The sequence below is a fragment of the Artibeus jamaicensis genome, unplaced genomic scaffold, assembly GCF_021234435.1.
Source record: "Artibeus jamaicensis isolate MK-2021 breed Jamaican fruit bat unplaced genomic scaffold, CSHL_Jam_final scaffold_1964, whole genome shotgun sequence".
Classification (NCBI taxonomy): Eukaryota; Metazoa; Chordata; class Mammalia; order Chiroptera; family Phyllostomidae; genus Artibeus; species Artibeus jamaicensis.
This window is the reverse complement of record NW_026522030.1, coordinates 47845911-47868118: the sequence shown is the minus strand read 5'-3', so window position 1 is coordinate 47868118 and position 22208 is coordinate 47845911.

Genomic DNA, 22208 nt, shown 5'->3' with positions numbered 1-22208 from the left:
TTAGTATTTTCTGCCCACACCCCTGGTCACTTCAGTGCCCAGCTGCTTGCTAGTCTATCATGAGGGCACATTTGCACTGTTGCCATCTACCTCCTGAACATTTTGAGGTCAAAAGAAACTGCAGAAGGGGAGATGACAAAATCAATGAAATTAAGGCCAAATGTAAATCTGACTTCTAAGTTATATTAAAACTTTTAAGCAAAATACCTTTTCTTGTGTCAGAACTCAGTACAACATGGAAGAAAATAAAGACCGAATCATACTCCATTGTTGTTTAAGCTACTGAACACTTGGAACTATGAACAAAAACATAAAGATAGAGAGTTCTTAAATGGGGGTAAATGCAAGTCTGATATTTAGTCAGTGTAGCATGTTTGTGCTTCCAAGAGTCTCACTTATTAGCTAATTTGAATATCAGTGTAATACACACTAGTTCAAACCATATTCTCTTTTATTTTAACTTGAAGAAGGTCTATAAACAGATCGGTCACAGGAAACTATTTGGAGACTATTGGTTTTGAGGCACTATGTTTACTAATAGCCTCCTGTTGTCATAACACCTCTGACTGGACTACAACCATGAAACAAGGCAGTCACAGGTTAACCACAGCCCTTTGTCTCAGTGTCCTAGTAAGGCAGCCCATTTTCATCCCCCCAACCCATACACAAAGGTCATTCATAAATAGCTCACATTGCATTTCTGTCTGGACTGATCACATCTTAATATGACTCACATACCATCCATTTTTATACCATGCTATTTCCTGTGATTGGAGTATATCGGAGTTGGATACTTTAGAAGTTAACTGATGGCTAGAGCTTTCATTTTAGCATTTAAGAAACAAAAACTAAGAGAAATTCAATAAATGTCTCAAAACTAAGAGAAATTGAATACATTTCTTATGGGAGGACACAACTAGAACATTTGTCTTACAACTTAAAGCTAGAATTAACTTTAAAAACAATTACAATTTTTAATTATTTTTATTTTTAATTACGGTTTATATTCCATGTTATTTTGTATTAGTTTCAGGTATATAGCATAGTGGGTAGGCATGCACTTTACCAAGTGATCCCCAATATTTCAAATACCCACCTGTACTGTACATAGTCATTACAATATTATTGATTATATCCCCTATGCTGTACTTTATATACCCATGACTATTTTATAACTGTCAATTTGTATTTCTTAATCTCTTCACTTTTTTCACCTTGCCCAAAGCTCCCTTGCCTCTAGCAACCCTCAGTGTGTTCTCTCTGGCTGAGTCTGCCTATTTTGCTTGTTCATTTATTTTGTTCTTTAGATTCCACATGTAAGTGAAATCATATGGTATTTGATTTTCTGACTGACTTATTTCTCTTAGCCTAATACCCTCAAGGTCCATCCATACTGTTGCAAACGGTAAGATTTCATTCCTTCCATGGCTGAGTAATAAACCATTACACACACACACACACACACACACACACACACATATATATATATATATATATATATATATATATATATATATATATATATAATCTCACCCTTTCTTTATCCAGTTGTCTATTGATGTGCAGTTGGGTTTCTTTCATGACTTGGCTATTTTAAATAACAGTGCTATGTATTTGTGTTTGGGTTTCTTTGGGTATATACTTAAAAGTGGAATCACTGGGTTATAAGGCAGTTTCATCTTTAATTTTTTGAGAAAACCTTGTTTTCAATAGTGGCTGCATTCCTATCAACAATGCATGAGGGTTCCCTTTTCTTCACATCCTCACCAAGACAACACTTGTTGATGGCCATTCTGACTGGTGTAAGGAGGTACCTCATTGTGGTTTTAATTTGCATTTCTTTCATGAATAGTTGCATTGAGTATCTGCTGGCCATCTATATGTTCTTTATGTAGGAGTGTCTACTCATTTTATCCACCCACTTTTTAATTGGATTTTTTTTTAGTGTTGAGTTGTATGAGTTCTTTATTAATTTGGGCTATTACTGGTGAACTCTATCAGATATATTATTGGCAAATATCTTAACCCATTGAGTAATTGTCTTTGTGTTTTGTTGATGGCTTCCTTAACTGCATAAAAACTTTTTAGTTTGATGTAGTCCCATTTGTTTATTTGTTTTCTTTTGCTTCCCTTGCCTGAGCAGATTTATCAGGAAAAAATATTGTCAAGAGAAATGACAGAGATTTCACTGAAAGCCCAGGATTTAAAAAATTATACTGCATTTATTTCATTTTTTTAATTTAGAAAGGAGCATAATACATTTCTAAATAAATAGTGATAATAATACTATTATACTAATAGTGGTAATACTACTCTACTACCTTAATGAACTACATTAACATAACCTCTGTATGTCTAGCCCTTAGTAGCATACTACTGACCAGTAGCCATTATTAGTGGTACCAAGGAATTTCATCTTGAAACCACAATCTATCACACCATCATTTGCACACTAGGTATCAGCAGCATTAATATGGCAAGTTGGTACTTCATTCTCTTCTTAGTAATTCTGTAGATAGAGGAGCCATCTGCATTTTTTTTTTATTTTATTTATCTTTTGAGGGGAAGGGAAGGAGAGAGGGAGAGAAATATCAATGTATGGTTGCCTCTTGTGTGTCCCCTGCTGGGAACTGGCCTGCAACTTAGGCATGTGCCCTGACTGGGAATTGAACCATGGTTGTTTGATTCCCAAGCCCGTGCTCAATTCACTGAGCTACACCAGCCAGGGCACCATCTGCATTTTGATCATCTCACTAAAGCTACATTATAATGGACTAGATATTATATATTGTATATGACCTTTGTAAAATTTGATTTATCCCTAGGAGGACCACTGGGATACTTTTGACAAAATAAAAGCATTTATACTGAATTGGAATTTTTGGTTTGAAATTTAATGAGGTTAAACATTAATTTGTATGCATCTGCTTTTTTCTTTTAATTTTTTTCTACTTCTAATGTACCATATCTAATGTAGCCTGACACTTTAAAATTCCTAAGTTCTACTATTGTAGTAAAATAATTTTCTCATAGGGTTATAAAAAATCTATTCTCCACAATGGTCATTCAATCGATATTTATTGTACTTAAAATCTAATATGTGTCCCATGGTGTAGCAATGTGAAATCAGGGAATGTATAAACCAATGAACCAAAGAAGGACACAAATATATTCTAGAGCTATATTTGGTCTCAAAAGGGTACTTCCAAGCTCTCACACACATCATAGTTCTTTACTGATGATTCCCATGCAGAATTCTGTATCATTACATTATGGCTACATCATCTGAAAAAGGTGAGTTCTTCTATGAATATCAGAATTGTAAATTAAAAGAAAACATCTGCACATAACTTGTGCCAGTCATCAGAGCATTTCTGAGGAAAGACAATTTTTCCTGTGGGCTTGCTCATCAAATCTTCTTGAGTATGTGTGACAGTGACATCAGGCATTTTTCATTTCTACTGAATTGAAACAATACTGATGGATAACATTTCAATGGCTCATCCTTCAAAAGAAAGACATTTATTAGAAGTTAAGATGGAAAGAGTTTAATGATTCAATGTGATAGTATAATACTCAGTTTCTTAACCATATGTTAAATTTTTAAATAGCCAGTATTTCTGTTTATAAATGTCAGGTTGAGTAGGAGTTTACTTAATTTACTGACTTTTTAAACAGGGTCCCAAATTAAAATAAGAGCTAAATCACTACTTACTTGAATTCAAACACTAGAGGATTTGTACAATGGAAGACAAAAGTTGTTATTTGAAATTATATCTTACAAACTTCAGAAGAATAAAGTGTAGTGTTGTCTCTTGAAAACAAGGCAATTGTTGTTTTTCTCAGCTATTAAGAAAATATAAATTACATGAAGGTAATAGGAAAGTAATAGAGTACAAACAATGTGTGTTAACAGTGCAGTCTTTTGTTAAAAAAAAAAAAAAGAAAAAAAGCAGTCCACTCCTGGACATATGCCCACAGGAAACAAAAAATGTCTATACAAAAATCTGTACACAAATGTTCTGAATAAAACTATTCACAATAGCCAAAAAGTAAAAAAAAAAGTCAAATATTCATTCTGTACATGAATGGATAAATAAAATGTGATGTATTCATAAAATGAATTTTTTTGGTAGTAAAAAAAATGGTCTCATAAAAAGAGTATAGGGGTCTTCTTGGATATTTTGACATAGTGTGAAAAGGATTAGAGGTTAGTTCTTCCTTAAATGGTTTGTAAAATTCTCCTGTGAAACCCTCTGATCTAGGGCTTTTGTGTGCTGGGAGTTTGTTTTTTTTTTATTGCTGCTTCAATTTCAGCAGATATTGTTGGTCACTTAAGGCTTTCTGCTTCTTCATTCAGTTTTGGAAGACTATATTTTTCTAGAAATTTGTCCATTTAACCCAGGTTCTCAAACTTCTTGGCATATAGTGGTTCATAGTAGTTTCCTACAATTCTTTGTATTTCTGTGCTATCAGTTGTAATTCCTCCTCTTTCATTTCTGATTTTATTTTTTTGGGTCCTCTCTCTTTTTTTCTTGATGAGTCTAGTTAAAAGGTTGTCTGCTCTGTTTATCTTTTCAAGTAACCTGCTCCTGAATTTATTGATCCTTTGAATTATTCTTTCAGTCTCTGTCATTTAATTCTGCTCTGACCTTACACCATACACAATCATAAACCCAAGATGAATAAAAGATTTAAATATAAGTCATAACACCATAAAAGTCCTAGAGGAAAACATAGGCAGGGAAATCTCAAATATTCCATGCAGCAATATTTTTACCAACATGTCCCCTAGAGCAAGGGACATAAAAGAAAGAATAAACAAATGGGACCTCATCAAATTAAAAAGTTTCTGCATAGCTAAAGAAAACATCAGCAAAATGAGAAAAGAACCAACTATATGGCAAATCATATTTGCCAATGATACCTGGGACAAGGATTTGATCTCCAAAATATATAAAGAAGAACTCACACAACTCCACTCTAGGAAGATAAACAAACCAATTAAAAAATGGCAAAGGATATGAACAGACACTTCTCCAAGGAGGACATACAAAGGGCCCAGAGACATGTGAAAGGACGCTCAGCATCACTAGCCATCGGAGAGATGCAAATTAAAACCACAATGAGATACCACTTCACACCAGTCAGAATGGCCATCATAAACAAAGCAACAAACAATAAGTGGTGGTGAGGTTGTGGACAAAAGGGAACTCTACTACATTTTTGGTGGGAATACAGACTGATGCGGCCACTGTGAAAAACAATATGGAATGTCCTCAAAAAAATAAAAATGGAACTGCCTTTTGACCCAGCAATTCCACTGCTGGGATTATACCTTAGGAATCCTGAAGCACCAGTTCAAAAGAACCTATACACTCCAATGCTCATAGCAGCACAGTTTACAATAGCCAAGTACTGGAAATAGCCTGAATTGCCCATCAGTAAATGAGTGGATCAAAAAACGGTGGTACTTTTGTACAATGGAATACTACACAGCAGAAAGAAAGAAGGAACTCCTACCCTTCAAAACAGTGTGGATGGAACTGGAGAGCATTATATTAAGTGGAATAAGCCAGGAGATGAAAGATAAAAACCATATGATCTCACCTATAAGTGGAACCTAGTCAACAAAATAAACAAGGAAGCAAACCATAACCTGAGACTTTGAAATAAAGAACAAATGTATAATAACCAGAGGAGAGGGGAGAAGATGATAATGGAAAAGTTGTAAGATAACATGTAAAAGGACTCATTGATAAAGCAAAAGTGGGGAAGCGCTGAGGGTGGGAGGTGGGAGTGGATAGGTTGGGGGAAAGAGGTGGTGGGAAAATGGACACAACTATACCTGAACAACAAAGATGCAAAAAACTAAAAGCAAAAAAAAAAAAATGGATTGTTGATCCATGCTGCAACATGAGTAAACCTTGAAAATATTATGCTAAGTAAAATAGGTTAGTCACAAAAGACCACATATTGTATAATTATTTTTATATGAAATGATCAGAAATAGGCAAATAAATATAGACAGTTAAGTAGATTAGTGGTTGCCTCTGGGTGGAGTTTAAGGGGATACAATGGGCAGTGGCTAAAGAAGACAGCCTTTCTTTTGGGATGTGAAACTCTTCTCAAAGGGATTGTGGTGACAGTTTCATAACTCTGAGAATATGGAAGAAAACATTGAATTGTGTACTTTAAATGGGTGACTTGTATAATATATAAATTGTATCTCATTCAAGCTGTTATGAAAATATTATAAAGGCAAATTCATAAAATTAAAACAAAAATCATCAATAAAAAGGTATTTAAATGATTTGAAACATTTGAGTTCATCATTATTGGCTAGTAATTGCTTATTAATTTATGAGCAAACACTTGAGATGATAATTATGAATAATTTAATTGTTATTTTTGAGAAGTTTATTGTTCTTGGAAGTATTGGATTCTCAGAAGTTATGAAGACATTCTTATTGAGTCTCGCTTTTTATATGCATATATTTGTTTTCAATTATAGGTTACTTTCAGTATTATTTTGTATTACTTTCAGGTGTGCATTAGACAATCTTATACTTTATACAGTGTTTCCTTTAATATTTCTGGTACCCACTTTATACTATACATAGTTATTACAATATTATTGACTGTACATACATGGTTATTACAATATTGTTCTATTGTTTATGCTGCACCTTACATCCCGATGACTATTTTGTAGCTGTCAACCTGTACTTTTATTTCTTTTTTTTTATTTTATTGATTATGCCATTACAGTTGTAGTATTCCCCCCTTCATTCCCCTCCACCCTGCGCCCCCGCCCCCACCGTTCCCACCCTTTAGTTTATGACCATGTGTCTCAAGTTCTTTAGATTCTATATTTCCCATACTATTCTTGCCCCCCTATTTTTTAAATTTTATTTAGTTATTTTTCAAGTACAGTTTTTTGTCTATTTTTCCCATTCCAGCCTCCCCCGCCCCTTGCTCCCCACCTCCCTCCCATTTCCACCCCCCTTAGTTCTCGTCCCTGTGTCCTTCCTATTTGTTCCTCCAAATCCCTCCCCCTTTTTCCCCTTAACTTCCCTTCCTTCTCCCCTCTGGTCACTATCCCCTTGTTCTCTATTTCAGTGTCTTTGTTTTTTGTTTTTTTTTCTGCTTGCTTGTTTGTTTTGTTGTTTAGCTTCCTGTTAAAGGTGAGATCATATGGTATTTGTTTTTCAACACCTGGCCTATTTCACTCAGCATAATGCTTTCCAGTTCCATCCATGTTGTTGCAAATGGTAGTAGCTCCTTCTTTCTCTCTGCAGCATAGAATTCCATTGCCCCTAGAGTAAGGAATGTAAAGGAAAGAATAAACAAATGGGATCTCATCAATATAAAAAGCTTCTGCATGGCTAAAGAAAACAGTATTAAATTAGCAAGACAACCAACTGTATGGGAAAACATATTTGCCAATGATACCTCAGACAAAGGTTTAATCTCCAAAATATACAAAGAACTTGCACGACTCCACTCTAAGAAGACACCCAACCCAATTAGAAAATGGGAAAAGGACTTGAACAAACACTTCTCCAAGGAGGACATACAGAACATTCAGAGACACATGAAGAGATGCCCCCCTATTTTTTTAAACTCTTCACTTATTTCACCCAGTTCTCCAAACCCCTCCCCCTTAGGCAACCAGCAGCTGTCTGTGTCTATGAGTCTGAAATATAAACCATTTATAACAGTGTGGATCAGCGTAGAGGGTATGATATTCAGTGAAATAAGCCAGTCAGAGAAAGACAAATACCACATGATTTCACTTACATATGGAATCTAAAGAGCAAAATAAATGAATAAATGAAGAAAAATAAAATAGGCTTCATATATTTCAATTACTATTAAATCAACAGTAGATTTAGTGTACCTCTCAGATGCCTTACCAGGTGTTAAATTGTAGTCGTAATTGCTAAAATATTAATGCAAACTTAGAAAGCATTATTTTTATATATGAAATTTATAAAATTATATTTTAAATGAATTAAAAATAGCAAACATTGGAAGAGTTTAAATTGACAAGTTGAAAAACATAACTCAAGTATTACTACTCTTAGCTTTACCTATCAAAATATTAGATTCAAGAACTTGGGAAACTTTAGAAACACTTCAAAATGTAAATTTTGGAAATATTTCACAGGATCATAGTCTTCATTCTAGCAGTATTTGAAAGAAAAAAACATCCAAGATATATTCAATATGTATTAAATACATATTTTATGCTCAGAAATACTTTCATTTAAAGTAAATTGTCATTACTAAGACTGGAATGTTTCCCATAGAATTTAAGATCAAATAATATACCTGCTATGGAAGTCAGGTTTGTATTTTGGTTTTTGTATGGCAGTTCTGCATTTTACATCTTATTCAAATAAGCTTTCCCCAATATCTGGCACAGCCCTCTCTGACAGATTAAAACCTGCTTTGTAAAATTATAGGAAGCAAAAAACATATATAAGGAGGTTCATTTAGTTTGCTTTCAAACTGTTTAAAATCTAGTTTGAAATTGTGTTTTCTTGACTTGAGACTCACTTCCTTAACCTGAAATCCATTGCTTTATAATATTTCACTTTAAAAAGTATGATGTAGTGAAAGTGCTAGATCAGCAAAATAAATTTTATTTTCAAATGTGAAAAAAATTTTAAAAATCAATATAATTATTCTAGTGGATAATTTGATTAAGGACAATAACTAATTTTTAAATATATGTGTAATTATAAAGCTTTTCATAGGTTTATGTTGCCAGATATTTATCACTATTTAAAACATATACACATGAACAAATATGCATAGATAGAAAAATTAATACTACTCATTAGAAATATAATTTTAACATTATCAGAAAAGTATTTAGCATAAATGTAACATAATTTCTTTTCTCAAACATTTATATATATAGTCTTTTCTTTTATATTTTTCTATTCTGCTTTGTAGTTCTAAAAACAAAACAAATAGAACAGAAACAGATTCATGGACATAGGCAACAAACTGTGGGTTGCCAGATGGGGAGGGGTTGGGAAGAAGTGTGAAAAACATGAAGGGGAACCACCGGTGTATATTTCTAGTTATACAGTGAGTAAGTCCAGGGATGTAGGGTCCAGTATACAGACTATAGTCAATAATATTACCATACCCTTGTATGGTGTTAGATGATGGCTGGACTTATGATGATAACTTTGTTAGGTGTATAATGTTGAATAACTTTGGTATAAACCTGAAACTAATGTAAAATTTTTTATTAACTATATTTATAAAAAATAAAATAGAAATATATTATATCTGGATAGAAAATTTAATGTTCCTTCATATCAAATGCACAAGACACAAAGCTTACAACAAAAGATGTCAATAAGCCCTGGCTGGTGTAGCTCAGTGGATTGAGCATGGGCCTGTGAAGCAGACAATCACCACCGTTGATTCCCAGTCAGGGAACATTCCTGGGTTGCAGGCCAGTTCCCTGCAGGCCAATTCCCAGCAGGGGACGCATGAAAGGCAACCATACATTGATGTTTCCCTCGCTCTCTCCTTCCCTTCCCCTCTAAAAGATAAATAAATAAAATTTTTAAAAAAAGATGTCAATAATGATGAGGGTGAAAAATCCTCCCTGAGATGAGCAAATATAGTAACTTCCCCCTCTGTTTTCCTCCTTCATTCAAAGCTGGTTTAAATTGTGTTTCTATCATAGTTGACCAGGTGGCATATCAGTCACTGTCAAAGAAGTTGAGTATTGTTTAGCACATGGTTAGATAGGGATTGTGGGATGTGAGGACAATAGGAAGAGGATTTCAAAACAAGAAAGAGACCAGTTGAGAGAAGTAGGTGAGAGAAGAGTGTTCTGGGTAAACAGAACTGAGGAAAAGGGCGTTGACTGGAGGCAGACAGACCTAAGCTTTAGAAAGTGTTATCAATCCATCTGCATTTTGGGGGAAGGAAAAGTGGAGTGGGATTTAAAAAAAAAAAAGAAAATAGATACTTGGTAACAGATTGTGACCAACACTGAATATCAAACTAAGGAACATTTAAGAATTTTTTTCTTTCTTTCTTTTTATTGTTGTTCAAGTAAAGTTGTCTCCATTTACCTGCCACCACTTTCAAGAGTTTTTGAGCTAGAAGGAATAGTATTTTCTGAAACCTTATTTCTTAATACCTTTTAAAAACAATATTAATTTCTGGTTGCAAATTTAGAAAATTTCAAAAGTGTGAAGGAGTAAAAGATACCACTCAGATAAAATTACTGTTATTACTTTGGCATATTTTCTGACAATTTTTTATCTACCAATATTTTGCATACACTACATCATTATACACATTTAATTTATATTTTGTATTTATTCTATTTACCTAATAATAAATTCCTCAGGTTGTTAAACCTTTTCAGAAATTTGAATGACCATATAATGTGCATTAATTGTGTATGCTATATTTTATTTAACCATTTTCTTAATGTTGGCCTTGCTCTTGTTTTCACTTTAGGAAAAAATTAAATAAGATTACAATGAATATATTTGTGCATAAAATTTTATAATACTATTGTTATGAGTAGAAATAGATGAAATACATAAAATTTTGGAATCTTAATAATTTATGCCAAAATGTTTTAAGAAACATTATACCAATTTATATACCTTTCATTAGTCCACAGAAATAACTGCTAGTTAGTCTTAAATTTTAAGGCATTTTTTAATTGTTTATTCTATCACAGTTGTTCCATTTTTTTCCCTTTTATCCTCTCTACCAAGCCCACCCCCTCTCCCACTGTCAACCTCCTATCCGTTGTCCATGTCCATGAGTCATTCATATGTATTCTCTGACTAATCCCTTCTCCTTCCTTTTACCATTCTCTTTTTCCTCCTCCCATCCTTCAGCTGGTTCCATGTTTCCATGTCTTTGGTTCTATTTTTCTAGTTTGTTTAAAATTCAAGGTAGGGCTGAACCAAAGAATGCCCTAGGCAAAAATTGTCTTCCTTTTCTATATTTATTTAATAGGTCTTAATTGTTTTCTAATAGTGACTGAAAAACATTAAGAAAAATTATGTATCAATCCATTTATTCATAAACCTCAACTCTAGGACATTAATATACATAATTTTATTGTTAAATCATAGTTACTTATACAATTTTGACCTTAACACCTAAGGTTAACATGAGATACTAAGTGGTTTTGAGATACTAAGAACCTATTATTTGTACATCTTTCTAAAATTTATATTCAACCTACTTCTAAAAATGGTCTAAGTTCATCTGCCTGATTCCCGACTACTTATAATGACAGGGATTGTTGCTTTAGTTTCTTCATGAATTCTAACAGAGGTTTAACTGCTGCTAGAATGTTCTTAATGGTTCCAGTACTCTGGATTTTTTAAATCTACATAGGTTATAGCAGTGACTTAGCTAGATAGAAGGTTTTGTTTGTTTGTTTTGTTTTATTGGTAAAATTAGTCTTCAGTGCAGAGCTGTTCTTCCTCTGCTTGAAACTGTGGTGTCCTCTTAAGCCTAATTTGGCCTGTAATTGTTGATAAATATAATCCACATCCAGCCCTGCCCTCTACTCCATGAATATATATGCACTCTTGACCTTATTGGTTCACTTTTACACTAAAATGTTTCTCTCAGTTAACATTAACTAGCTTTCTTTAGAGATATATTGTGCATACATTAAAAGTGATACATCTGAATCAAAATTATGCTCATTTATCATTCAAGGACACAGAATTTTTTAGACCTATGTTTAATTTTTTAGACCATGTTTCTCAACATCACCTACTCTCTTCACTCTCGTACTTTAGTTACACTTACTTGGCACATTATATGAAGGACCACATTTGACACCCTGTGTTACATAATACATTTAATGTGCATAACAAGATACTTGCAAGTGTTTTGTTTTCTTATTTTAATTCTTCTTAACATTTCTAAGATTGGGGCTTGATAATTTTGTTAAGCAACTGTGCTCTTAACTAAATATAAGCATACTTAACTAGTGATTTTTTAATTTTTATTTTGTGTGTGTGAATTCACATATGGTGGAATGTTGATCTCATAGGGGCAGAAAAAAGATATTGGGTGAAATTTTAGTTATATTTATATTTCTGGCTAACATAATTTTAGTACTATAGTCAAAGCTTTAAGCAATCACTTGCACCAAAAATGAAGTTGATTTGGAGAAAAATCAGTATTTTTTATTTGATTCAGTAGTAAAATCTTGCTATTTTCATGACAGGTTAATGTTGGTTAACTTACAATGCAAATTTTATTTTACAGAATTGATTGATTTTTTCATTATTAAGTTCACCTTGATCAAGATATCAATTAACTTTTCCTGTATAACAAACCACCCCTACATATATTGGTTTAAAAGACAAATTACTGACTGAGAGGCTTAATTCAGCTGTGTTTTTCTTTTTCTTTTTCTTTTTCTTTTCTCTTCATTTTTTCCCCTGCTGCCTGTTTTGTAAGTAAAGTTTTATTGGAACACAGCCATACCCATCTATTTACACTATGGCTGCCTTTGTGTTGCAACAACCCAGTTGAATGATTGTGATGGAGAATGTATGGCCTGTAAAGCCTAAAACATTTATTGTCTGGCTCTATATAGAAAAAAAGTTTGCTGACCGTTGGCAGAAAACTAAAATCATTTGTTAGCTTACAATTGTATCTGTCAGCACTACGAGCTGAGCTCCTCTGAGCAGTCCTTCTGATAACATTTCCCGGAGTCACTCCTGTGGCTATAATCTGCCGGCCTCATTTATATGGTTGAGAGTTAGGGCTGGCTGTCAGTCAACTGAGGTAGTAGAGATGACACTGGATCATGTGTTCTCAATAGGTTAGCCTGGGATTGTTGATACTGTTGAGGTTGCAGGAGTCCCAGAAGAAGCAAAAGAAGGTAAGCCCCACTGAGCAAGGAGTTTTCAAGCCTCTGTGTACTATTTTCTAGTTTCCCATCTGCCCAAGCAAGTTGCAGTGGTAGGCTAAATAAACATCAGTGTGCAAAGGATCTATGCAAAGGTACAGACATAGGGAGGCATGACCAATATGGGGCTATCACTGCAAAAATATACCATAGTCAGTTTCTTAATTGTGCACCTGAGAAAATGAGGCCGTGGGAAGTCAATCAACTTGCCCATGCTCATATAGCTGCTGGTCAGTGTATTTGACCCCAAATATCCTGATTTCTAGTAGTAATGCATCAATTTCTTTTATTTTTTAATGCTCTTCAATTCATTATCAATAAACAGTTTGGTAAGCCCACAGAGATGGTATAGTACAATAGCTAAGAACATTAACTTGGGTTTCAGGCTTCAGTTTAAATCTTGGGTTCACTACTCCAGGTGATTTTAAACAAGTGACTGTATCTTCTGAATCTATTTCTCGTTCAACATAAAGATAATGGAACCTACCTCATGAGTATGTTTGATGAGGGAGATGAGCTATATAAGGTGTAACTATAGAATCAAACTGGTGTAAGTGCTCAAAAATGCTAGTTACACTAATGTTATTATCCCATTTCATATTTTGTTGTGTCCTTTTTTTAAGATTTTATTTATTTATTTTTAGAGGGGAAGGGAAGGAAAGAGGGAGAGAAATATCAATGTATGGTTGCCTCTTGTGTGTCCCCTGCTGGCAACTGGCCTGCAACCCAGGCATGTGCCCTGACTGGGAATTGAACCACGATCCTCTGGTTTGCAGTCCTGCACTCAATCCACTGAGCTACACCAGCCAGGGCTCATTGTATCTTTTTTTTGTATCAAATATAATGTTTTTCCTTTAAGGTTTTTTTGTCATTTCTTTCAAACTCCAGAATTGGTTTATCTTTTCTTTTACCTTTCTGGACCACTGATTTTTAAGTAACATGGGTTTTAATATTTAGAGTGTAGTTTGCCAATTAAATGCCTTGGTATGTATATAATGGGGGGGGGGTCTTGCCATATTAAGTAGCATTTTTGGCCTTTGAATGTCTTCTCTGATCATGGCACATATTCTAGAGGGAAGACATTTGCTTGACAGAAAAATTCTCTAAAGGTACATATTTACCTTCAAAATGTCCCAAGGCAGCCCTGGCTGGTATAGCTCAGTGGATTGAGTAAGGGCCTGTGAACCAAAGGATCATGGTTCAATTCCCAATCAGGGCACATGCCTGGGTTACAGGCCAGTTCCCAGCAGCGGACACATGAGGGGCAACCATGCATTGATATTTCTCTCCCTCTCTCTCCTTCCCTTCCCCTCCAAATATAAATAAATAAAAATCTTTTAAAAAATGTCCCAAGGCAACTGCTGACTTTACTGGGTCCTCAGAAGTACAATTTATTTCCTTATTTCCAACAGGCCAGTAAACCTCAAGGCTCCCGCATTTACTTTGATATCTGGTGAAGAGACAGATCTGTCTTCTTGTTCCTATATAATCAGTCACTATTGCATTAGTATTATTATCATCACTTTTTCTGAAGGAGAGTTGAATTCAAGTAGTGAATCTCCTTTTTTAAAATGTCCAACCATATTGTTAACAATTATTTTAGATTCTCTGATTTGATTTTTTGAACTGTAGAAATCACATCTATCATTATAATATTTGGGTGATACATAAATATATTAATAATATCTTAGTTATAGCTCATATTAAATCAAGATAAATATTCTCAGTTATTTATTGAATATTTATATTATTTTTATTTTTTGCAAAATAAAATATGGTATAATGTTCTTTCTTTATATTTGTCTATATCTGGTTTGTGCTCTAGTTTCAATACTCTGAGGAAATTCAGTTTCAAGTGTTCATGAAATTAGCAGTAACAGTCATTCAAATCATTGACATATTATTTCCAAAGACATTTGGGTTTTCATTTTGTTCCTAAGTACGCATGTGATGCTGTGTGGTACATTTACAAGTTTATGTCTGGCTTCTAGATTCTCCAGATGCTGCCACTTGTTTTGACATATTTGAAGTTGGCCTTTAAAGAGTTAGTTTCATGGGGACAACTGTAATTGAACAACAAATAAAAAAACAAAGATAGCATAGACTTCAATTAACCTACACAAAAATGGAAACCTAATAAAGATTATAATAACAAAAAATAGTTTCATTTTAATAATAGAGGTTATGGCTTATTTAGAAAAATGACCATATGTATACACTAAGTAATATAATTCCCTTGAATATCTAAGAATTAAAAAGAGAAGCAGGAAACCACACTTAAATTTTTAGTTTATGGTCTAAACTGCTGGCAAGGGACAAACCAGGCTATATTAGCATAGACTTGCAATCATGTGCAGGATAATGCTGACCTCAAAAGAAATTTTCAAGAGCAAGTACAACCTTCCTTTGGTTAATTATCTTACTAGGAGCTTAAGTGCCCTTTCTCTGTGATGAAACTCTGAGAAAGTGTAGAGTATTCTTATATCCCAGGGTCCATGTCACCTTGTGGTGACATTCACAGGCACACTAATGTGTGAATCCAGACTTCAGCATCCTTTGAGCTCAACGCTTGATGTCATGGAAGTGAGAGATCCAGGGACTTAGGCTGATGCGGTAAGTTGTGGACTCCTATTTAGGAACGGTAGATGTGTGGGAGAAATCAATCTTAGCTTGGAATAGAGTTTTAGACTTAAAAGATACCTTTGGAACTACCTAGTTGAAACTCTATATCTGTTCATGAAAAAAAAAATTGAGATCTTAAGTCAAAAAAAGTCTTTCACCAAATGTCAGGGGTAGCTACTAGCAAAAGAGGGACTCTGTTAGTAGGACTAACAAGACTGTGGGATCTGACATTATATTAAAGTGTTTTCTCCAGCTGAATTAAATTTTGATACTGCTCAAGGGATTCTGTTCATTTGTTTGTTTGGTACTGGTTTACACCCTAGACAAAACTGCCGAGGTTTTGTCATTAACAAATCAAATTAACAAATAAAATCACAGAGCACCTCGTTAAATTTGCATTTCAGATACATGATTTTAGTATAACTGTCTTAATATCTGTCATATTATAAGAGGTAGCCTTGGGACATATTAGCCCTAAGTGTCTGGAAAAGGGAGCAAACAGGAAGTGTGAGATCAGGGCCCAGACTGCAATGCTGAGTTTTATAGTTAATGAACAGGACTGTTTGCTGGAGACACTAAGTAAATACCAACTTTTAATAAATTAGGCCAAAATTGTAACCATTTAAAGGAGAGTTATAACAAAAGGCTGTATATTAATTGATTGAAATAAAAAGCATCACCAGATGGCATTGTGAACCTGACACAGTTTCCTTTATTTTGTGTTGGATCAGGAGCTGAATGGGGCTGTTTCTAAAGATGGAAAACCACATAGCTCCCAAGTCTGGGAGTCAAGATTATAGCGGAAGATACCAAGGCCTTTGTATATAAAAAGTATTATTTGAGGGTTCCAGAAAAGGACAGAGAATGTCGGTCCTACTATGTTACCCTACAGATAATTTCAGTAATCTAAACAAATCAAAACAAATAACACTTTGTTACAGTTGAATTTATTCATTCTCCATCAAGTAAATGCTTTAGTGAGTTATGAATTAAGCATGACATACAAAAGCTGTGGTTTAATCAGTTGTTTTTCCTACTCTTCACATTCTCAATCACGAATTATTTCTCCTAAGTGTATGAAAGAGAAGGAGAAAGGAAGAAAGTCAATACCTTACAAAACCGAGGTCACACTCAATTGCCTATTTGTATACTTTCTACAGATTTGAAATAAAAAAAAGATGTGGGTGCAAATAAATATTCTGGAGTAAATATCCAGATAATTGTTGATTTGCCAATATGATACATAAAAAGTATTGCTTACTTTACTGCCGATTTTATGAGCCTTGCTAAATGAAAGTGTGTATATAAAAAGACCTAGCTTGTTCACACATACTGCACTGCATCATTTAATGATGATCTAAATATATTCAGTGGTCTGCACTCTTTGAGCAAGGGTAGCTCTATAACCTTATATTCCTCTGTTCTTTTACATTATAATATTCTACCTTCGGGCTTTCTCATGGCTCATTCTGATGAAACTACATTAATACAACATTTCTCAACCCATATCAATCCCTTGACTCCCATGAAAACTATGCAGGGAACCAAGTAGAAGGGCAGCCTGAGTAGAAATTCATCAGAACCTGGGTCCTGAATCAGGACCCTCAATTAATATTTGTATCACACTCTAGTCTGTCTGTTCTCTCTTATCCTAACTCTGACTGGTTTAGCTGGTTTGAGTAAGAAGGGAGATATATCATTGAGTTCATACACCCAGTCCTTGGAAAGGGCAGGCATAGAACAGGCTGAAGCATGGCTGGTATTAAGGGGAATTGCAATCCGTTGTCTGTCTGTCTCTCTCTCTTTCTCTCTTTCTATCTATCTATCTCTCCACTCATCTTCCTCTCCCTCTCTTGTCTCTTTATCTATATCTGTATCTATATCTATATATAGATATATATACACACACATATGTGTGTGTGTATATATGTGTGTGTGTGTATATATATATATATATATATATACACACACACACACCTATGAGTACACACAACCCATACCTGTTTTGTTATTTTCTACAACATAAAGTAAAAAGTTTGTTTGCCTTTTAGTGACCAGTAGTAAGCATTTGAATGGGCCCAGGTGATCTTTCAGCTACTCTGGCAGAGAAGAGCATAGGAAGGAAGAGTATATTATGGTCCTATGTAAATCATTTTGAACTAGGAAATCAGCCCAAACTGTATCCCCTGTAATTATCAGAGATATTCCTATTATCTGTCTCACATTTCTGTGCTTGTCTAACCATTTGGGTGTGACACATGCTGTTTTCCTCCTGGCTATAAATTTATCTCTCTGGTCATGATCATGAACTCCTTGCCTTAGTGAGTTTGCCCTGAAGAATGCTCCTGGTTCACTGTAGCTCCCTGGGGGCTTTTCTCCACCCTAGTTGGAGACTTCACACTTAGCTATATAAGGATTTTGGCAGAGCCAACGAAGTGACATTGTGCTTTGTGCCTGTACACTTTAGGCAAGGTGTGAGAGAGAAACTGTCTTCTATTCTTTTATCTCAGGCAGTTCATTGAGAAGCCAAAACATGTCTGAAATTAGTTTATATAATACTTCCAGTTAGTATAATTTATCTATCTTAATAATTTATTGATAGAAAGCATCGTTATTGATTTGTCTTTTATTTTAATAATATTTACCAAATATTATGTTAGCCAGTCTACTAATTGGAGAAAAATTAGCATTTCTCCTACTCTTCTAGAGCTTTCAGTTGTGAAGAGACAGATGCTCAACAAAATTCACTTTAATATGGATCCGTAATATATTAAATGTATTGCCATGTGAGTGTATAATGGTGTATATGATATGTATTTATCATTATGTGAACACAATAAGGAAAAACGGTTGAGGAAGGGGTTGAACTGAGATGAGGCCGAGATGGCCCAAAGGAAATAATCAGAAGCACTTGACAAAGTACAATTAAAAGCATCACTTCATTTAAAGTAGCAACACTTTGAGACTAGCAGGGCTAGATGGAAAAGTGCCTCTTTCTTTGTCCGGCAAATAAAAGATTCTTATTAATTGTTGTTTCTCCTTCCTTTCCTTCTTATCATATCTACCAGGTCATGTTTTCTCAAGATAGAGCTGCCAAAATTTCAATAAAATATTTATTTATTAAATAACAGAGGATAGAAAAAGCAAGTGGAAAGACTGTAATGCATATATTTTTTCAAGTCATCAGAGGAAGGCAAAGACATGGTCCTTCTGATCACCAGAGCCGACATTTGGTGATGCTTGTCAGGAGTCTCCTGGGAGACAGGTACCTGCCAGGTACTTTAGAGAAATTCTGCCCATATGTAGGTCCTCGCGGTGCCAGACCCAGAGAGAAAATGGTATCAGGCTGTGTGTTCAGAGGAGTACCTCTAACCTCATTATTTCCTTCCTACATCTGGCAGTCAAAAGGATTCCCATTCTTCTGGGAACTTTTTTGTTTACTTGTAATGCAAGGACCACAAAAATTATTGAAGGTCCTCAGTGACTTTGATTGCCACCAAAGAAAACTTTCTTGAAACAGAACACTGTTGGAACCAAACCATTTGATGCTTTATTCATTTGCCATATAGTAAAGATGTTAAAATGTACACACAGAGATAGCCACCAGCCTGGTGACAGTAAAAATAGATAAAGTCTTGGCTATTTGACAAACTAAAACAATCACCCCTGACTAATAAGAAATTGGCACAAATATAAAACAAATATATTTTATTATGTAGTTCATATTGTATATCACTAGAGGAAAGATTAAAAACACTATTAAGAACATTTTGGTGAGCCAATGCCTTACTGTTCTTACTTTTGGATTAAAAATGACTTCTTTTATATTTGGTTACTTACTGTTATTTTATATGATCCTACAAATGATCTATCAGCATGGATGATATCTATTTATAAATAATTCAGAACAGTGTGCATGGGAAAGTCCATGGCTACGAGTTGTACTTTTTCTCAGTGGACAGTGTGATGATTAAGTAGAGCCTTTTTCTAATTTGCTGAGATAAGATGCTTTATTTAGCATTAGGCTCAAATGGCAACATTTTATTATCTTCAACATAATTACATTTCTATAGCTATATAATTAGGGTTAATTTATCTTACTTAAAGTTCTATTTTCTTTCCTTTGACATCTTTTAAAGCCAAATTGCTGGCAGGGGTGATATTCTGTTTTATAGAGTTATCATGGACTTCTTTCCTGTCAGAAAAGCATTTTCTCAAAGGGAGAGGAGAATTAGCCCATTTCATTCCCTGTGGAAATTACAGGGTTTGTATAGCCCTAAATAGCCCTGTACTCAAAGGAGTATGTCCCTTTCTTTTTCTCACCCAAGTTTTCCATGCGGTAAGCTTCTCCCTTTATAGAAGTCCATATACAGAGCCTGGTATTGGCTGAGCAAATGCCACTCTATCAGAGAATTTTCTTCCTTTGTTCAGCAGGTTGCTCTCAAAACAGTTAAAACTTCTAGCTTTTATATGTAAAACTGAAAGTATAATTGTGAGGTGAAACTGAAGTCTAATTCAACGGTATGAATTCAGATAACATTGCCATGTTTACATTAAAAGCGAAGGACTGGTTTTTAGTTTTTGTCTTGAAAGAGTTGGTTGGTTGCATTTTCCTGAGCATTCGAGCTCCTAAATGAATGGTTACTTTCAATGTACCTGGGCACTTCGGCGGCTACATGTCTTGTCCTCTTTAAAAGTCAGAAATTTTTCTAGCTAGCCTCCTAAGAGATAGGTCACCAAATCCCTGGTACTATGGTAATTAATAATGGAAGTGTTCTTCCCTTGAGCTTAGGATACAGCCCCTTAAGATACGTATCTGTCCTTTTTGCTAACCATCTTAATGCAAGATCTTGCTTGGAGCAGTGCCAGGTCATCCCCTTTTTTCTGAATAGCATAAAAGTGAAATAATCCATTAATTATAACTGTGGCTCTCTGTATCTGCATTAGATCTATTTATTTAGAAGACAAAGAACATGCTTCATCTTCATAAGCAGATTTTTTAAAAAATCAAACAAATTCAGGAACATGCTTAATTAGCCTACTTTCAGTAAAAATATGAAAGAAACCTTGTTATGCCTTGCTTTATCATAAATTGCCCAGCAAACAGTGGCTGAAAACAATGAGGTCTTCTCTGTGTCTTTCGTCATTTTGGGGGTGACTGGGTCCAACTGGGTGGTTGGTTCCTGCTCAGAGTATCTCTTGAAAATTCAGTCAAGTAGCAGCTGCGGCTGGTGTTATTTCAAAGGTTTCTCACAGGTCATGCAGTTGAAAATGGCTGTTGACTGGGGATTTAGCTAAAGTTTTAGCTGGGGAATGTTCCCATAATCTGTACATATGGCTGATACTTACAGCCTGGTGACTGGGTTCCAACAGAAGCACAGACAGAGAAAGAGAGAGGGGTGGAGACAGAAGCAGACCGAGGCCCAGAGAGGCAGACACCTCATCACCTTTTATGACCTAACTTTGGAAGTCATACAACTTCATCTCCATCAAGTTCTAGTCTTGTCACCGCCATCAGGTATCACCCAGCCCAAGGAGGCAAGCAGATTCTTTGACGGCAAGGTCACAGTGGGAGATGATCCAGTGGCTTATTGTTTGGGCCATTTTAGGAAAATAGAATCTGCCACAGTGACTCCCTAAGCATCCAAGATTGAATCACTCATAATAGTAGGTAACTTCCACTGTATACTTCCCATGTGCTCTGTGATATTCTACACAATTTACATGGATTGCCATTCAGATCTTACACATTCATTCTTTCTATATGAATTCTATTGTTTTCCCCCATTTTAAAGATTAGAAAACAGAGCTAACTTGTTTAAGATTATGCAGCTTGAATTGAAAACACACAGACTAGCCTCTGAACATCTATCTTATCCTGCTTTTCACTAGACAGCAAAAACAGATTGGGAAGAATTTAGTATCTGAATTTAGAGGACCTATGGCTAACCACGTGACCTTCATTTACTTATTTTCCATCCACGAACCTTAGACATGTCTATGTCTAACCATTCGAATAGAGGTACTGAACTTTTAGAGTAATAATCAGTGCTAATTTATAATGTACAAAAAATAAATGTCTGGCATAGTGCTGGCCACATAATGTTACCCAAAATAGGATGCTATGAACATGTTACTTCACCAATGTTTTTTATAAAGTTCCTTTTTAAAATTGTTTTTTCTGTTAGTTTCAAGTCATTTGATATATATATGGACAATGCTGAGTGCCTTTATTTTTTTTCAACACTTCCTATTTAATCCTGCTAATTGAATTACATTGTTCCTGCTAAATATCATAAATGACAAAATAATCATTTACACTTCTAGCAAATGAAAAAAATATTTTTAGCATTACACTGCAGTGCATTGTTTTATAATCTGATATTTTTCAGGAATTATAAGTGTATAACATTTTTCCCCTTTAAATATATATGTAATTAAAATTTTAATATATAATAAGATATGTTTTGGTGAAATTGTTATATATGAATATGCATATATTTTATACACATGCACATTTTTTCCTTGTCTTTCTTTTACTTAGGGAAGTAAACCCCATATGGCAGACTTGACTTGAAGAAGTTCTTTTTTTTTTCTGACTTAGTTTTTCTATGCTCCTGTGTTGTGTGCTCAATAGGAATTT